The 18,830-nt window shown below is 51.7% G+C and overlaps 1 protein-coding gene across 9 annotated transcripts in view; it reads left to right on the top strand.

Annotated features, from left to right (window-relative positions):
- TSPAN18 (tetraspanin 18) overlaps positions 1-18,830 on the top strand; it is a 171,660-nt gene that overhangs the window by 124,092 nt on the left and 28,738 nt on the right. The window lies entirely within an intron of this gene.

Here is an 18,830-nt window from a genome sequence, read left to right as displayed (position 1 = left end):
CCCCCTGCTCCAGGCAATAACCAATCTTCTCTCTGTCTCTATAAATTTTGCCTTTTCTGGACTTTTCATATAAATGGAATCGTGCAGCATGTGTGGACTCCTGGTTTTTTATAGCTTTGTGGAGGTGGGTGGAGACTGCGTCCACTCAGTGATGTGCCCATCTTCCCACAGCCAGCCAAGGCCAAGTCACAAGTGTGTTTTTTTAGAGTTGGAAGAACTCATAAGAACACTGAGTGCAATCTTTACCTCAGTGCAAGAAAGAAATCCTCAGTACCCAGTCCCACACCAAGACTCTCTGACATCAGCTTGAATATAGCCAATGGCAGGCAGCTCACTACCCCCCACCCTCTGAACCTACCAGAGACTGAAGGAAATTTGCATTTCCTGATCACAGGCTAAGTGTGAGGATTGCTGATGTCATTTGATCTTTGGTTCCCTCTTCTGGGATGAAATCATTTCACAGCTGAGAAAATTGGAGCTCAGAGGGCTTGAGGCTCTCACCCAAAATCACACAGGGAAAGCGACGATTTAAAGCCTGGTCTCTGATTTCAGAGAGATGGGGGAGACTCATCTTTGTATCAGGGATGGGGACAGATGGGGAGAGAGTTAAGGAAGACTTCGTGGATGTGGTGATATCTGGGTTGGAACTTGAAAAATGAGCAAGAATGAACAGAGTTGTCCTGGAAAAATTTTTTCCAGGAACTCTTTTAACTGCCAGCCCTTCTAATATGTCACAGCTGCTTGAGGCTGGAGAGAACTGTTGACTCTACTCTTGCTGTTCATTCTTCCCTGAATATAACCAGTAAATGGTGGTCCAACAGCAGTGCTTGAATACTTTCAGGGACAAGGAACTTACCACCTTACCTGGGAACCTTTTCCACTGTGGAGCTGCTCTGGTTCTAGGCCAGCCTGAAGTTGGCCTCCCTGTATTCACAGCCAGTTTACAACCATATAGGAGTCCCTCTCCCCATCACCAGCCTGCAGGATCATAGTAGGCAGGTCTTGGAAGCAGCCTAGAAGTCTTGGATGAAATGTACCCAGTTCCACCATCCATTCTTGTGGTAGACTGTCCATGATGCTCAGGCCTGGCCACCTATATCTGGGACACTCAGCCTATACCCTTGACCTTGGAGACAGGTTCAGGTAGTTGAATGTAGACTCTGTAGCCAAAGCCTGGTTCACATCCCAGTTTTGCCACTCACCAGGTGTGAACTTGGGATGAGTCCCTTAAACTCACCATGCCTCACTGCTCATTTGTCAGATGGGATTAAAAATAGTACTACACTGTATCAGTTAGCTAGAGCTGCCAAACAAATAGCAGAGGCTTGGGTGTGGGGCTGCTTAAACAACAGACATTTATTTTCTCATAGTTCTGGTGTCAAGAAATCTAAGATCAAGGTGCCAGAAAATTTGATTTCTGGTGAGGCCTCGCTTCCTGGCTTGTAGAGAACCACCTTCTCACTCTGTCCTCACTTGGCCTTTGCTCTGCACAGAGAGGGAAAGCAGAGAGGTCTCTGGTGTCTATTCCTCTTCTTGTAGGGACACCAATCCTGTTGGAGGAGGGCCCCACCCTTATGACCTCATTTAACCTTAATTACCTCCCTAAAGGTCCTATCTCCAAATACAGTTAAACTGGGGGAGTCATGACTTCAACCTGTGAATTTGTGGGGACACAATTGAGTCGACAGCAGGCACCAACCTCGGAGTGTTGCTCTGAGATGAATTGAGCAAATGTGTGTAGAGCATTAAGAGCAGTGCCTGGCAGGTGGTAAGTGCTATATTGGGGTATGCTACTATTGCCCCATTTAGCCTGCAGGGGGTAGGAGGATCCCATGTCTATCCTTTCCGCAAGTCTAGACTCTGTGGAACTCTAGTGAGTACACGCATTTAATAATAACAGATATTTATATTCAGCCATAAAAAAGAAGGAAATCCTAGAAGGAAATCCATTTGCAACAACACTGATGGAACTTGAAAACATTATGCTAAGTGAAAGAAGTCAGATCGAGAAAGACAAATACTGTATGATCTCTCTTATATGTGGAATCTAGCAGAGCTGAACTCGTGGAAATTGCAGATTGGTGCCAGGTGGTCAGGAAAATGGGGAGATATTGGTCAAAAGATACAAACTTCCAGCTACAGGATTAATAAGTCCAGCAGGTGTATAGTACGGTGACTGCAGTTAACCATACTGTGTTGTATACTTGGAAGTTGCTAAGAGAGTACATCTTAAATGTTCTCACCACAAATAAACAAATGAAGGTTTTAAAAAACAGCAGATATTAGCATCATGCATCCTCTACCAGGCTCCATCTCAGTGCTTTACAGAAGTGATTTAAGCCTCACACCAGCCTGATGAGATAGATATTCTTAGTATCCCAGTTGTGCAGATGAAGAAACTGGGGCACAGAGAGGTGAAGTGACTTGCCCCAGGTCACACAGCCATCAAGTGCCTAGTAAGTTAATAGCAGACAGTTATTTATTCAAGTTATACTCATTAAGGGCCATCTGATCATGCTGGGAACTCAGCCCCTGCCCACCAGTTCACACTCTGGTAGAGGAGACAGACCTGTGGCCAGGTAACGGCAGTACCATATGCTGAGTGTTCTAATGTGGCAAATCCAGGGAGCTGTCGTGGAGCTCATGACATCTGTGCTGCCGCACCTAGCAAGGCCCAGGGAGACACCAGGGAGGGCTTCCTGGAGGAAGAAACATTTAAGCGGAAGTCTGGAAGGAGGTGGGAAAATGGCATAAATGAGGAACTGGGAGTAAGAATGTGGGTTGGTGAAGGATTTCTAAGCCAATAATTTCCATTCTAAGATACTCCAGCAGTCCTATGATAGCACAGGGGTTCTTTGGTGGCCCAGAGCCTCTGACATAGCAGTGTTTCTAAATATCCTGTGCATCCTGAAGCAGCCCAGCCCCCCATGGCAACCCAAGGGTTCCATGCTGGTTCAGGGAATTATATGGTAGCCCAGAATTTTTGCTGGCATTCAAGGGACCTGTGTGGTCCTAGCACCCTGTGACAGCCCAGGGACCTGGTCACTCCCAGGAGCACTGTGGCAGCTTCTAAGGGTTCCAGGAGTTTTGAAACCTGGGGATTCTGTGACAAACCCCAGGATTGCACAGCATCTCCAGAGTCCTGTAGCCCTATTCTTTATGGCTGCTGAAAGAAGACTGTGCAGACTTGTAGTAGACAAAACCTTTGATTTGGGGAAAAGGAAAACAGTGTGGAGGGGTCTGGATCTGGAGGTGCATTTGCAAGGCTTGAGCAGGCAGAAAGTCTAAGGAGATGTGGCTGGAACCCCTCTGCCTCCAAAAGCCTGGAGAAGCCAGGGAATCTTGATTCCTTAGGGTTTGTTTCCTTCTGGAAAGCTGAAAATTAGCCACCTCCTGGAGGTCTGGGCCTGTGACTTGCAGGCCTGTGTCTTGGAGAGGACCACAGATGCACCTGTTGTTGGATACAGAGGCATCGCTCCTCAGATGCTCCCAGCAGGTGCATTGAGCAGGGCCCGGAGGTCGTGGCTGTCCGAGAAGGGGCTGGCATGCTTCTGCTCACGGACACCAGCATTGGCCCCTCAGGGGGCTCCTATGAGCTGAGCCTTCCTAGACCAGCATCGCAGGGTTCATCCCAGCCCCACTCACTGCTCTAGGCCAGCTGAGGGACTTGTCTGGGCCTCGGACCCACGCCTGAAGAATAAGGATGACACTCCTCCCTGTTTCACGAGGGGCCCGAGGGGCCAAGTGGGATGGGGGAGAGCCCTGTGTGAAGGTACAAGGTCACACTCCTGCCTCACCACAGGCACTGTGCACTCCTGGGCACACTCCTTCCCACCATGGGAGCCCAGTTTCCTCAAGTGTATAAAGGGGAATGAGCCTAGCACAGTGCAGGACACACTATAGTTTCCCAGACCTCTAACTCCTCCACACCCAACCAGAGACGGCAGCCAAGGACCCTGGATATGGAGAAGAGAGTGGTTCTCCAAGGGAGGGGCCTCCATGGCTCCAGGAAAGTCAAAGGTCTTTGTGCCTGTGCCTCTGAGCAAAACCTCCCTGTTTTAACCCTGGGCAGAGCCAATGTGAGAGCTACCTTTGTCAGGCACTGTGCTAAGAGTTATACACTCATGATCTCCAGGAAAGTCAAAGGTCTTTGTGCCTGTGCCTCTGAGCAAAACCTCCCTGTTTTAACCCTGGGCAGAGCCAATGTGAGAGCTACCTTTGTCAGGCACTGTGCTAAGAGTTATACACTCATGATCTCCTGTAGTTCTCCCTACCACATTGTGAGATCCTAGTATAGTGATCCCATTTTGCAGGCAAGCAAACTGAGGCACAGAGAAGGCAGCTAAGTCATCCCAGATCACATGATGAGGACAGAGTAAGCATTTGTACCCAGGTCTGTCTTGATCGCAAAGCCTGGACACTAATCACCTCTCTTCCCAGGCATCCTTCTGGAAACACACAGGGGAGAAAGATGAAAACAGTGAGATGGGAGCCAGCTAGAGAACTAGTTGGATACTTGGTGTCTAGGGTGGTGGGGGTACATTGTCCTTCAGGTCTAGGGCTGGCCTGGCTGGCACTACCCAGTCGGCAGTCACGTGGGGAGCATGGTGTGGGGGCTGGTTCCTTGAACCATTTGAGGGTCCCCAACCCTCCACAGACTGGACCCCTCCCCTCTAATGGTACGTTTTTTGAGAAATTGGGGGTGGGGGTGTTATGGCCTCTGGTCTGAACAGGAACCAGTTCTGCCTGAACTTCAGAGAGGCAGGCAGGAAGCAGACATGGTGACTGGGAGAGAAGGAGGGGTCTGCGGCCCACTGACCCATTTTGCTTTTCCAGCCAAGTGGGACTTGGCATCAAACAACAGGGCAGGACTCATTTCTCCCACCTCCGCTGTAGCTAGATCTGCCCTGGGGCTGGGGTTGCAGGCCCCATGCAGAAGGGAGACCCCTGGAAACCATCTCTGTGCCCCAGCCTCCATTCTCCCCTGTGGGGCCTCCAGCCCAGCATGGGCCTGGAAAGCCAGACAGCCCAGCCTGGAGCCAGCTGCTCTGATGCCACTGCCAAATACCAGACCACTTATGGGGCTTTTCTGGAGAACCGGTGTCCCCAAGCAGAGCTCCAAGCCTGCAATTAGGAAAGCAGCAAAGGGCTTAACTTTCTCTGGGCTGTGGGCTTTTCAGTGGGAAAGATAAGCTTGGTCTGGATTAAGCTGGAGGTTAAAATAATATTTGCTCTCAAACAATACTCTGTCCAGCAGCAAGTCTGGGGCCCTGGGGCTGCCAGGGGATCTGCCATCTCCTGCCAGGTCTGCAGGACGTCTCGCCTCCCCGCCCACCATTGGCCGGGCTGGTTCTGCAGCCCAGTTCCCCGCAGTGCCTGCTCTCATTATGAAATGGAAATGAGAAGCAGCTATAATGTTCAGTGCGTTATTCTGTGTGGAACAGTTGCAATTAGCTCATCCAATTCATAGAACTACCTCGGGGGTCCGGCTTACTGACCACCAAATAGACCCAGACTCAAGTCCCAGCTCAGTCACTTTCTAGCTCTTGACCTTGGGCAAGGGGCTTCATTCCCTGTGAGCCTCAATTTTTTTCACCTGTAAAATGGGGGTGATAAGAGTGGCCTCAGCATGTGGTCATGAAGATGAGTGGGGGTGTATATAAAATACCCAGCCAGGGCCCGGGTCCCGGTTGTGCTTAATTAATGGTAGGTTGTTTTCTGAAATCTTAGTATTTCTGGTAAAAATAAGCCTCAGGTAGGCGAAATCACAGCTTTTTATTTCAGTGGCAAAACGGGTTCAAACTCAAGGCGATGAAGATACAGCCTTGGGTGAGCTGGGTCTCCAAGCAACCGCCCAAGGAGGGGCCCAGGGCAGGAGCTGGGTGGGCAGGGAGGCCCTGGTTGGGGGAGGCATTCAGACACAGCCTCCGGGCCCAGAGCAGGAGGAGAGGCCCCAGTGTTTCCTGTCCGCAGTCCCCTTTGTGGAACAACAACCAAACCATTCTCTGCTCTTCACCCCCACACTTCACTAATTTGTGCCCCTGGAGGCGAGGCAAAGAGCACCCTGGCTTATTCCCGAGAAGAACAAAGACGGAGGTCAAGGTTGTCTCAGACAGGGCAGGCGCTGGCTCCAGGGAAGGAAGGGGAAGTTGAGAATCAAGTAGGGTCTGTGCGCCCCTCTCCCCCCACAACCCCCACCCTGTGCTGTGAAAGGAGCCCTTCTGGGTTCTAGTGCACCTTCACCACCCGTGGTGGCGTAACTGTGAGGCCTTGGGAGGCCCCTGCCCCATTCTGGGCCTTGTCTTCTCATCTCCAAAATGAGGGTCTCAGAAATAGACAGCAAGGGCCAATGTTTATGCTGGAGAAATCAGGGAAAGCTTCATGGCCGAGGAGACACCAAGCTGGGCATTGAAGGGTGAGATGAAGTTCTCCAGTCAGACGACAGGAGAAAAGGTATTCCAGGCCCAGGTTGCAGTACCCACAAAGACCCAGCAGCTTCAGAGTGTGGGGTTTAAATAGCCCTTTTGCAATGATTTGTTTTAATTATAATAGTAATACATGTTCCGTGCAAGAAAAAAAAATCATCTGAATATAAAGTATAAAAGGAAGATCACCAATAGGCAGTTAATATCTGATACCATTTCAGTCCTTTTCATATGATTAAGAAAGTGGCCTTTAATAAAGCTCCCTAATAAATGGAGAATCTCCAGTTCTAAGCAGAACAAAGACCTGTCTTCTGGAAGCAGAGCCAGGCTCCAAGCCCTAGACAGACAGACAGCGGTTCCTGGGGGCGGGGGCTGGGAAGATCACACCAGTGGGGGCCGCCGCACAGGCAGACACCTGGGGAAGCCGCACTGTGTTGGTGCCTGCTCCCCACGGCCCCTCGCGGCGCAGTGCCTGCAGGGGAGGCCGGGAGAGGGTCTTTGTGTGCATGAATGAGGCTTGTGGGAAGGGCTGGCACTGCTGCTTCTGGGAAGTCCCTGTGCCTGTCAGCTGGCAAAAGTGGCCACCTCGCCGCCAAGCAGCTGAGGGGTCCCCGTAATGGCTTCACTGTGGTTTCCTCAGACGTCTGGCTGCAGGGTACGGCAGGCTAGGGGAGGGGGTCTAATGACACTGTGAATTCACTGCTGTGATCTCGTCAACTGTTTGGCGCCACCTTTAAAATGTGGTACATCTTAATGGACAGGGGCTAAGACCAGGTGGGCATGGGCGGGGTGGGTGTCCAGGACAGGTGGCCTGGGCCGGCAGCAGTGGGTCAGCATCCGCTTGGAGTGATCTCTTCACTCCTGGACCTTCAGGTCCAAGGCCAAACTTGAGGTGTCTTCTTGAGTAGGCCCGCCTCTTCCTTGGACTCCTGCCTCATTTCTTCCAGCCCCCAATGTCAGCGAATTTTCCCCAGAGGCTTTACTTACTTAGACAACCCTTTAACATAAGGCAGTTATAGCAGCCCAGGAGGGACCCCCGGCCCCCCACCGCTGTTAGACTGACTGCCCTCTTGGGCATCCTGGGCATCTGGGGCCCCTGGGGGAATCCTGGTGCCTGGTGGCTGGGGCAGAGGGATGGAGTGATCACCTGAACCATCGTCACCTTGGCTATGAAAACAGGACAGGGTGTTCCATTTCCTTCATGGCCCCTGTGAAGTCTGTGAACAGTAATTATGAAGTTATAGGGAATTCCCAGTCCTCCTAATTAGTGTTAATAGGGGCTGGGTGAGCTAGTCCTGGGAAAATAGATGTCTTTGTTTGCATTCTCAAAATTAGACCACAGCTTTCTGCCTTTAGGTGTGATTCAGCTGCGTTCTCTTCTCTCCCCGCTCCCCTTAGGCCTACACCCCTGCACCATGAACGTGCACACAGCATCCACACCCGCTGACCATCACAATGACCATGTGCACACACACACACACACACACACACGTATACACATGCACGCACGCACACACACTCCCACACAGCAGCACAACAGACTGCAAGTCTTTGGATGCTGGATTGAGACATCATTTTGCAAAGCAAGCACCAAAAACCAATGAGCATTTCAGCCTCTCTCCCGGCCCTCCTTGGCAGTACCATTAGATGCCCCTTCCCCCATGCCAAACCCCCACCCCAGAGACCCCAGTATCCTGACCTCCCCAAATTAGACCATATTAACAAACCATTACGTGTTCCAATTAGCATGACGCGCGAACCTGGCTGGCTGAGCAGGGTAATAGCACTCTTCTCTTGTCGCTAACAGGCCGAGGCACATTTCCCCAGGATGGAGGCTCCCCCTTTCTCCACAGGAATAATGAGATCTGTGCAAGGCGCCCCACCATCTGGGTCTGGGGCCATCCTGGAAGAGGTTTCCTTTGGACCAAGTAGGAAGGAGGCGATGAGTGAGGGGATGAAATCAACATTTATCGTGCATTTTGGCTGCTGAGTTTGTGCTAGGATCTTCCACCTAGGACGGTGCTTTTTCAGCAGAGTTGAGGGTGCCCACAGTGCCTGGGGTACTCCTCCCCAAGCCAGAGGAGGGTACCCAAACTCTCAGGATTAGGCCTGTGTGTACTAACGGAACATCAATAGTCTGGAAGATCTGGAAGATAATACCTCATTTTTATAGTAAACAACTGTGGATATATTTTGCTGTAAAATGCAATATATATGTATCTATGGCAGGAATATGTGAGGTGAAACAGGAGATTTATAGGCAATTTTGCTCTCCCACTTTCTTCTTTGGGGTGGGTCCCCAGATTTCCAGATGTGTGGGGATAACAGGATTCCTTCCATAGCCACTGCAGGAACTGAGGAGGGAGAGTTTGTGAGGTTCTAAGCCATAATATATATAATGCTGTGTGATGTTGGGCAAGTCACTACACCTCTCTGATCCTCCAGTCCCTGAGCTGTACAATGGAAATGGTAACTACACCTCCTCGGGGCTAGCTTAACAAGTATGCAAACTGGGCAGAGCACAGAGCCCTGCACTTGGTTCAATGCTCTGGCTGTTGCCATCCTGAAATTTTTAATAACTTTTGAATAAGAGACTCCTCATTTTTCCTGGGCCTCATGGATTCTGTAGCTGGTCCTGCATCTTCTGATAGAGTTCTAGCAAGGATTAAATCAGAAATATATGAAAGAGGTCCACAAAGAGCTTGATTCCTGCCCTCCTATTCCTTTTTCCTCCCTCCCCTAAACATCCATTGAGCACTCACTTCATGGCAGGTGTGGTACCAGATGCTGGGATTCAGTGATTAAACCAGACAGACAAAGTTGCTGCCTTCTTGCATTCAAGGGAAGGGAGAGAAAAAAAACCAGAAGCAAACTTTGTTGGAGATAAGTGTCAGCCACAAGGAGACAGATGGTGACTGGAGAGAGGGACTATTTTAGGCTGTCAGGGGGCATGGTTGGTGTGGTCAGGGAAGATCCCCCTGAGGAATTTGATCAGAGACCTGAATGAAGTGAGTGAACACACTATGGGGAATATCAGAGGGAAAGAGAGTCCCAGGCAGAAGGACCAGCAGGTGCAAAGGTCCTGGGGTAGGTATGTGCTTACAGGTAGAAGAGATCAGTGTGGCTAGAGCTGGCTGGAATGGGGTGAGGGAGGAAATGGGTGGTCAGAGGTGAGCTCAGCAAGGTGTGTGTGGGGGTGGTGCCTCGTAAGCTGTTGTGAGGGTGTGATGGGGGTAAGTAAGTGACCAGGCAGTAGAGGATTCCTTCAACCAAAGCTGGTTGTTTGTGGTCCCCCAGGCTTGGTACCTGGAGGCCAGAATGACGAGGGGAAGGACGAAGTGTCCCATTGTCCTCTGGAAACTCAGGGACAAGTTGTCCCTGGGCAGGGACAGGTGGCAGCCTCAGGGCCGGGCCCTCTGCTGTTGGTCAGGTATGGCTCCTGTCTTAGCTCTCTGCCTCCTCCCCCGACTGCGCAAGATCTCTCCTTGTCTGAGCAGCTGAGTCTCGCCTCACCGAGGGGATGAAGCTGGGATACTGATAGTGATGTTGTGAGGATTAAATGAGGGGGCAGGTGACGCCCATAGAGCATGAGAGGTACCCACTCCCTGGAACCTCTTGGGATTGAGGCCCAGCCTGAGTGCCACCTCTGAGACACAGGTCCTGGCCACGGCTCACCTGAGAGGTGAACTACAGAGAATGAAACAGGCTGCAGACCAACCCACAATGCTGACGCCCTTCAGAACGTGCTGTCTGATTGGGGGCGGGTCCTCAGAGCCATCACCTGTACCATGAAGCAGATGGACTCTAGGACCTCAGGGGCCCCTCAAGCCTTGACATTCTAAGACGGGAAAGTGTGAGCCCACCCACCAGGACACCCCCACTCTACTTTGGGTGGTGGCAGCAGACTGCAGGCCCCCATCTTCACCTGGTGGCCCTAGAGGGCCTCCCAGAAAAGGGCCCTGGTGGCTCTGGAGTCCCTGTGGAGGAGCACAGAGGTGCTTGCTCAAGATCACACAAGCACACAGGGACAGGCTCAGACTGGAGCCAGGACAGCCTAGCTCTAAAGCCTGCTCTGGGCACCCACCCTTCTCTGCTTCACCGGGTCCCTGGGAAACTCCTGCCTTGCCCCTCGGACTTGCTGAGTCTTCCTCTTTCTTAATTACTGGGCAGCCAGGGGGAAATGAAACACCTGCCAGCCTCTTCCTTTTCCCAGCAAGGAGGCTCCCCAGGACCTCTGCTCCCAGCAGGTCCCCGGCAGTCCTGAGGTTGCCTTGGGCAAGCAGGCTTTGTACAATGGCTCACACGTGTAGAGCCTCTAAATTAAATGTGGCCGCCGCCTGCTGGGGGTCAGAGTCTCATGGCAGGAGTAGGGGATTTATGTCCAGGCTCCCAGTGAGATGTGCTTTAAGAGAAAAGTGTTCCAGGTCACCATAAGCAGGTAGCATTTCACCTCTGAGGAAGTGGTCACACTGTGTGTGTGTGTGTGTGTATGTGTGTGTGTGTCTGTGTGTGTGTGTGTCTGTGTGTGTGTGTCTGTGTGTACATTCAGAGGAGAGAGTGCAGATGAAGTAGAGAGCTGAGACTCTGAGATGGAGAGGCAGAGGGGGAGCCTGGCACCCAGGACTCAAGACAGAGAGAGGGGCCTTGGCCCAGCCACAGAGCTTGCTGGCTGGCCATGAAGTTCAAAACTGAATCCAGATCCCAGACCTTTTATCCTTACATCTTCTGGAGCTGTGGGAAAAGTACTGATTTGCCTGATTGGAGCCTGGCCTAAAGTCCCCTTCTATGGCCCTCTCTGAGTTCCTCCTCCTCAACCAAGTAGGGGGCACACAGGCAACGGGCACATTGCTCTGTGTGCTCTGCAGGGCGGCTGAAGCATGTGTGAGTGGGTGTGTGGCCTCCCTCACCACCACGCTCAAACACATCCCACGCTCCCTGAGATCCATGTTCACCGGGGACCCCCTGCCCTCTGCCCCCAGAGTCCTTGTTTCATTGGGGCCTTCTTAAGCCCCAACCCCTTTATTTTGCTGACATTTCTTAGCTCTGGAGGCTACACACTGGGCTGTATTTACGCTTTTAAATGATGAGGTCTGCTGGTCAAATATCCAGGCCACCATTTCCACTTCTAAAAGGGCAACATGTGAGTCCTTTCCACTGAAAGTACAGCCAATGACACCCAGATGTTTGCTCAGCATTGGCATTGAGAGCCACGAAACTGTGGCTCAGGGCCTAGGGTGGATGAGAAAAAGGTTTGGCTTCCAAATGAACAATGAAAGCTCCCACTTCTAGAACTTTACATGCCTCAGGTAGCATGGTCCCTTCGACATTCAGAGGACTTGCAAGACTGCAGAGTTCACTAAGGCTCAGAGGGGCCAAGGCCATAGAGGTAGCAATTCCATCTGGTCATTCAGATGCCTTTGGCCACTCTGCAAGCTGCCTTTCCAGAGAAGCCCCAGAAGACTGAGTAATTTGCTTGACATCACCTGGCTGGTTAGTGGCATAGCAAGTTCTAGACCCTGAGCCCCCATTTCCCACTGCAACACCTTCTTTTTTTAGTGAATTTCCTAATTCTGGAGCGCTCCATGGTTTGCCCCACCAGCTTCGGGACATCTTGGACACCCTCTGAACCCAGATACCAGAACTAACTGCCTGGGTTCAAATACCAGCCTAATAGCTGTGTGATTTGGGGCAAGTTAATTCACTTCTCTGTGCCTCGGTTTCTTCATCTGTAAAATGAGCATAATAATCATACCTACCTCCCAGAGTGTTGTGAAAATAGAGTAAGTTAATAAATATGAAGCATTTAGAACTGTGCCTGGCACATAGTAAACACTCTGTGTTAACTCTTATCACGGCCACCATCGCTGCCACCCTCCACTCCCCAGGGATACAGAAATCATGACAAGCTCAGATACACGCTCACCGCACACCAGACCTCTGTCCCTTCTAATGACTATTGGGCCTCAGCAGAGCACAGAAGAGGCCTTCCAGGCACAGCTGGCTAATCCGAGGGCAGGCACATCCTTGGCTTGTAATATGCTCTGCATGGTTCATCTGTCATCCACTAGATCCTCAGAGACAGGCCAAGGCTGCAGCAGGCGGGCCAAAGCTGCAGCAGACAGGCTGACCAGGGCTGCCCAGACCCCAGCAGCCCATTGGATGAACAAGGTGTGGAGATGTCTGTCCCCTTCTACAGATGGAGAAACCAACACCTGGAGAAGTTTTATTTATTATTATTATTCTTAATTAATTATTATTATTTTGTCAAAAGGAAGTAGAAATCCTCTCCTGGAGCTCTGTAAGATCCAAATACATGCCCATCTCTGAGGCTTCCTGCCCGGACCGCCAGCATCCTTCCTGGCCTGGAAATCAGTGATGTTTGGTAAAACTGGCGACCAGGCTTCTATGGAAGGACGAAGCACTCCCTTTGAGCCGGTGCCTGCTCTGTCTAAGCCCAGGCCTTTCCCTACTCTCATGCCTGACCCGCATCTTTCTTGAGGGCTTCCAGGAGCAGCTGGGATGATTTTTTTATGGGGAGGAAAGAAAACAGGTCTCTCTGACTCCTGCCTGTTCGTCTGCTCAGGGCCCCAGCCCAGAATCTTCCCTTTGATTCATTTCCTTTCAGGCTTTTCTCAAGCTAGGCAGGACTCTCTGTCATGGTCTCTCTGTTTTTCCATTGTTTTCCCTCCATAACTTGAGCTCCAAATACCTGTAGTCATTCCTCTTATGGGAAGGGGTTGTGGCCTCCCTAATTTGGGCCAGGTGCCTAGAATCAATTGCAGTTGCCCTGGGAAGACCTGGTGTCGTTAATATTTACTACCAAGCAAATGTAAGTGGGACAGTGCACCCCGTGCGCCTGAGTCTCAGGGCAGGGCTTGATTTCTGCTCTAGTGACAATTCCTGGTCCCTGGGGAGTTCAAGGAACCACCCCCCTCCCCCACCAGGAGGTGGACAATGCTGTGAGAAGTCAGGGGAAGCCTTGCCAGTCTGCTCTCAGCACAGGAAACCTTCTGTCTGGGGAGGAAGGATACTGGTTCCCTCTAGGTGGAGGAGCACCAGAATAATCCAGCTTTGAGAGTCCTCCCCTTCACCCTGCCCCCCGGCATCACTCAGGCAGGAGGGAAGTGAGCCAGAGCCAGTGCGGTCCCCTCACTGAACTCTGGGAGGCTGAGATCCAGGAAAGCTCACTGCAGAGAAGACAGTGAAATCGACAGGACATTGACAGCACCTGGTGAAGTTCCAGGAGCCGTGAAATCAGCAGCATAACACCTGGGTTGAAGCCTAGCTCCAATAGGAGCTGTGTTATCTAAGTCAAGCTCCTTAACTTCTCTGGGCCCCACTCCCCATAAAATATTATGATCATCTCTGCTCTGCATGCCTCACTGGATGGCTGTGAGGGTCTAGCAAGAGCATAAAAATAGAAGGGCTTTGGGAGCTGTAAAGCAGAGAGTATTGAGGGTAAGAGTTGTATTGTGAGTAATGTAAAGCAGGAGGGAATTTGGTTAGATGCCAGGAAGAACTTCCCTTCTTAAGGAGGAGACATCAGAATGAGGTTGTGGGGTTTGTCCTCCTTCCTGAAGCTCTTTAAGAAAATAGTCTTGATGTTGGCAGAGGCATTGGCCAAATGACTTTGGATGTCTTTTCTACCTCTTTCATGACACTATAGTCAGTTCAGTCAGGCGAAAAGTGACCAGAGGCCGCATCTGTGTGTGTGTGTGTGTATCTGTGGTGTGTGCCTGTGTATGTACCTATGTGTGTGCCTATATCTCTGTCTATATGTGTCTGTGTATTGTATGTTTGTCTATGCGTTTGTCTGTGTGTCTGTGAGGCTGTGTCTGTATTGCCGTCTGTGTGCCTCTGCCTTGTGTGTAGAGCAAATCACTGAAGCCAAACCTCAAAGTGATTAGTCTTTATTACAAAGTAGTTGAAAGACGTTCCCCTCGCTTTCCTATCCATCTTAGGATGATGTGGACAAAGCACCAGGGTGAAAAAGCATTTTCGATGTGATTTGTATTAATTTGTCATTGTTATATTCTAAACAACAAAAGCCTTTCTAAACGTGGGCTAAGAGCTGGATGAAGAACACTGGCTCCTGAATATCCCACTGAGGCCTGAATACAGGCTTCTCTGCTTCCCTGTGAGCTTGGTGTCTGATCTGCCCTCTCGAGGCCTGTTTCCACATCTGTAAAATGGGGGCAACAGTGCCTCCCTTACAGGGTTGTTGTGAAGGTTAAGTGAATTAGAACCCGTAAAGCCCTTAGCGCAGTGCCCGGCCTGCAGAAAGGACTTCATGCCTGCCTGCCATTACAGTTACTAGCTATCAGCAGTGTTTCTGGTCCTGGCTCCGCATGGATGTAGCTGACAGAGCACTGGCTTTGGAGCCACCTTGCCTTGAGTTCAAGTTTGTCACTCATCAGCCGTGTGACCTTGGGCGAGTCACTTCACCTCTCTGATCCCAGTTCGCTCAGCTGTAAATTGGGAACAATAATATGCCTGCCTCATCGGATGATAGTGGGGTTCAAAGGAGAGAATGTAAGAAAGACCTTAGCACAGTGTCCACTGCACAGTAGACACTTATGGGAAACAGTCCACCTGCAAAAGAGAAATTCCCTCCCCTGGGGCTCGTCCCCTCCCATTACCCACCTCAGTGGCATTCTGTGTCTCATCCACTGCCTGGGTTCCTGTTTTGTCCTGTCAGACAATTAGTGTAGCAACAGAAGCCAGGAGCCTTGGACGCCCTTCTCTGACAGGGGTCGGGGTTGGGGGGCTGCTCCAGCAGGAGCTGCCAGTGCTCCCCCACCCTCCTAGCCAAGCTCAGACCTGTGCCCTTTCCCGCCCAGTTCCCAGGGCCCCTTAATACCCGCGAAGCCATTAAATATTTAAATCTGGGCTGTGTGGCAGCCAGGTTGCCCCAGCAACAGTCCTGCATATTTTGGGATGGATTATCCAGTCTTTCAAAGGGTCTCCTGCTGCTCTGGCCCTGGTGGGGGTGATGAAACATGGGAAGGGAGAGCTAGTGGGAGGGAGGGTTGGGGGCCCCTGCTCCCCACCGAGGCTTCTAGATGCAGCTGGCCGTGAGAAAAAGCCAGAGGACTCGAGGGTCAGAGAGAGGGCAGGCTTACCCCCAGTTTTCAAGGGTCTGGACTTGAATCCAAGACTCACACCTGCCAGTTTGTTCTCTTCACTTGTTTCCGCCTTGCCAGAGTGTTGTCTGGGTTGAAATCTGAACCTCAGTTCTGCTCTCACCAGCTGGGCCACCGTGGGAAACTTACTCAGCTTCTCTGGGGTTCTGTGTACTCCTGGGTAACTTTGGGCTAATTCATCCATTTCAGATGATGCTGAAATGGTGCTCAGCATGGCTCCTGGCACCTCTGAGGAAGGAGCAGTTTTTATATGGATAATATTCCATCCAGGACACACTGTGTGCCCTGAGGGGACTCAGAGAAAGCGGGAGACTCAGCCCCAGCCACCAAAGGCTTGTATCTGGTGGGGAAGCTCTGCCAGCGATGGTAACTTCTGAGGACATGTCCAGTGTACCCCATCCCTGCCCCCTCCAATCATGGCATGAGTGGACGATGGCTCCTGGGGCCTGGCTTTGCCTGGGATGTGTTTTGAGGCTGGTTCCCCCCACACCATGTGCAGCAGGGAGCGCTCAGGCTCGGAGTCTGGACTGTGCCGTCTAGCCTTGACTCTGCTGTGTGTCCTCAGGCGAGTCCCTGCCCCTCTGGACATCAGCCTCCTTGGCTCCAGGATGAGGGTGACTGTGAGTTACTTTCTGCAGCAGCCTCCTTTTCCAGCTAGCACAGATGCACCAGCAAACCGCAAGGGTGGCCTATGGTTTCCGCCCCTCCCCCACTTCATCCTGTGAGTGCCCTCTTAGGAAGTGAGCCCGAGGGGATGAGGCCAATCCTGCCAGTTCCTTCTGATCTCCATGGGGACTGTGATCTTTGAAGGTGATTCAGTGGGCCGTCGAGAGGCCCAGAGCCCCCACTCCTGGCCGGGGGACACTTCAGCAGTTCTCAATGACTTTCCAGTATTTCACTCCCTCTCAAACCCCTGGGGGAAGCAGAAAAGACTGCCCCGGCCCCAAGCTCTCTCCAAAAAGAGAATTTCCAGAGACTTAAAATCTCCACTCCAGACACGTGCTGGCTGGTCCCAGCAGGAGGCCGGTGGTGTGGAATCATTGTCCAGTGTTCTCCTCTTGGAGGGGAGACGGCAAATGGGAAGCCAGGAAGAGGCCATGATGCTGGGTAACATCGGGGAACCTGGGCTCTGGCTGCAGAAAGTGATAGGGGAAGGATGCTGGGCATCTGACTGGCAGCCAGCCATTGGCTGGTTATACCCTCTTACAATCCTAGAGTTGGGGGGCATTATGTTCAGCCTGCCTGGAGCCCCTGCCTCCTAGATAGATCTCAGGGGGCTTCTCACCTTGAGGTCTCTGAACCTGACAGTGTAGAGCTCCCCCAGGGGTATACCAGAAGGAAAGACTGACTGGTGGGCCCCCTCCTCCAGCCCACAGAATCCAAATCTCAGAGCTGGAGCCTGGAAGTCTGAGGGCTTAATAAGTTCTCCAGGGGCTTCTCAGACTGGCTGACTCCCGGGCCTTACCCTCCATCCAAGCTGGCTGGGCCTTCCCTGCGCAGGAAGGGGGCCACATTTGGCTACAGTCAGTTTAGGGTTCTGACCCTCCTCCTCTTCCCTGCTGCCATGGTCCCATTTGCTCCTGCTGCAAACTTTCTACCCCTGTGCTGGGGGTGGGGATGGATGGGAAAGGGCATCCTTTGTCTGAGGAGGGGTGGAAATTACTGAGTGGCAAGTTGGATTGATGAGCCACAGATGGAAAGGGCTGTTACCATCAGGGATGGACTGTGTCTAAGGCAGGAATTCCCGTTCCAGGGTCCATGGCTCACATGGAACTCGAGGGATTGGTGAACTTGGGGAAAAAATTGTATCTTTACTTTCACTAACATTTAACTGCTATTGAGCATTTCCTCCAACGATGATCACGGGCAACCAGCCACATGATTAGCTGTCCTTGTCATTTGCCATCAAGAGATAGAAGCAGATATTTTCATATCACCCCCCAGTTGTTGAAGATTTCTTGAAAATACAGTAGTGATCAAAACCATCGCTGGATCTTGAACTTAATGTTTTAATGAAGAAGCATTTGCATATGATAAATTAAAAAAATATATTGATAACCATATTTTATATAGTTTAATCCTACGAATTTTATTTTATGTATTTAAAAGGGGGTCCATGGACCATGCCAAAGGGGTGGGGGGAAATTGAGAGACCCCTGCTAAGAGCTCAGCTTTAGGGTCAGACCAGACCCACAGCCTGGCTGAGTGGCCTGAGGCAGGCTGTTCACCGTCTCTGAACCCGGTTCAATGACAGGTCAGTGGGGAGCAGACCCACTCCCTAGGATTCTTGTGAGGATCTCTGTGCCATTAGTTCAAGGCCAGATATATAGTAAGAGCTAACTGGATGCAGACTCTGGTTAGCATGAAGTTTAACAAATGCTTCTGGGAGGCACCCTGGAGAGGAAGGAGACAGACTCAGCCAGGTGAGGCAGAGGAGTTATGAGGAGTCACTGTTTGTACCAGGCTGGGCAGGTAACCCACGTTGGGGAGAGGGCTGCCTGGAGGCTCGGGGCTCAGGGACGCTTCTCCATACCCGAGGAGCCGCAGAGGCTGTCTGCGGGTGGATCCCCCAGACCCAGGTCTGGCAGGGCTGTGGGTTTCCTGCAGAGGCCAACAGTGCTTACTGAACAAGGAATGAATGAAAGAACCTACAAATGAATGAAATGCCTTCTGATGTGAGTTAACCACAAAAGTAACGGTTGGCTGGGAGGGAGTTTGTCCTTTGGCGATCCAGGGAGGTCACGAGGCAGACGCTCTCTGGATCTCGTGGAAACAGCCAGGCTGCCCACCAGCTTCTGCCTGCAGCCTCTTCCCCAGGGCCTTAGAGGTGGCTGTGGCTTGTCTGCTCCCCCACTGGGGGCTGACCTTCTTCCCTGTCCCCTTGGTGCCCACAACACCTCCCAGAACCCGAGTGTCCCTGCCACCTTCCGGAAGGATCTCCCAGGTGTGCCCGACTGCACCTGTTCTCCCTGGGTCCTGGGACCCGTTGTTTGCTTGGATTATCTCCTTGTCTCCTCCTCACACTTGCTTCTCCCCCATCTCCGGTCTCGGAGCAGCCAGTTGGGGAAACTTTCCTAGGGGTTCTCAGCTGGGCTTCAGGGACAGGGCAGGATTGGCCTCAGGAGGCGGGAGGTGTCCTCATCCTGCCCTCCTCTGTCCCTCCTGGCCCTGGAACTCAAGCCTTTGTCCTGCTCCAGCTACGCTTCACTGTCGGGTACCAGACTGGGCTTGGACACTGGTGTCCTGAGGCCAAATCCTCTTC

Source organism: Camelus bactrianus, chromosome 10, assembly GCF_048773025.1.
Source record: "Camelus bactrianus isolate YW-2024 breed Bactrian camel chromosome 10, ASM4877302v1, whole genome shotgun sequence".
Classification (NCBI taxonomy): Eukaryota; Metazoa; Chordata; class Mammalia; order Artiodactyla; family Camelidae; genus Camelus; species Camelus bactrianus.
The sequence above is the reverse complement of the archived record's forward strand: the minus strand, read 5'-3'. Positions and strand labels throughout refer to the sequence as shown.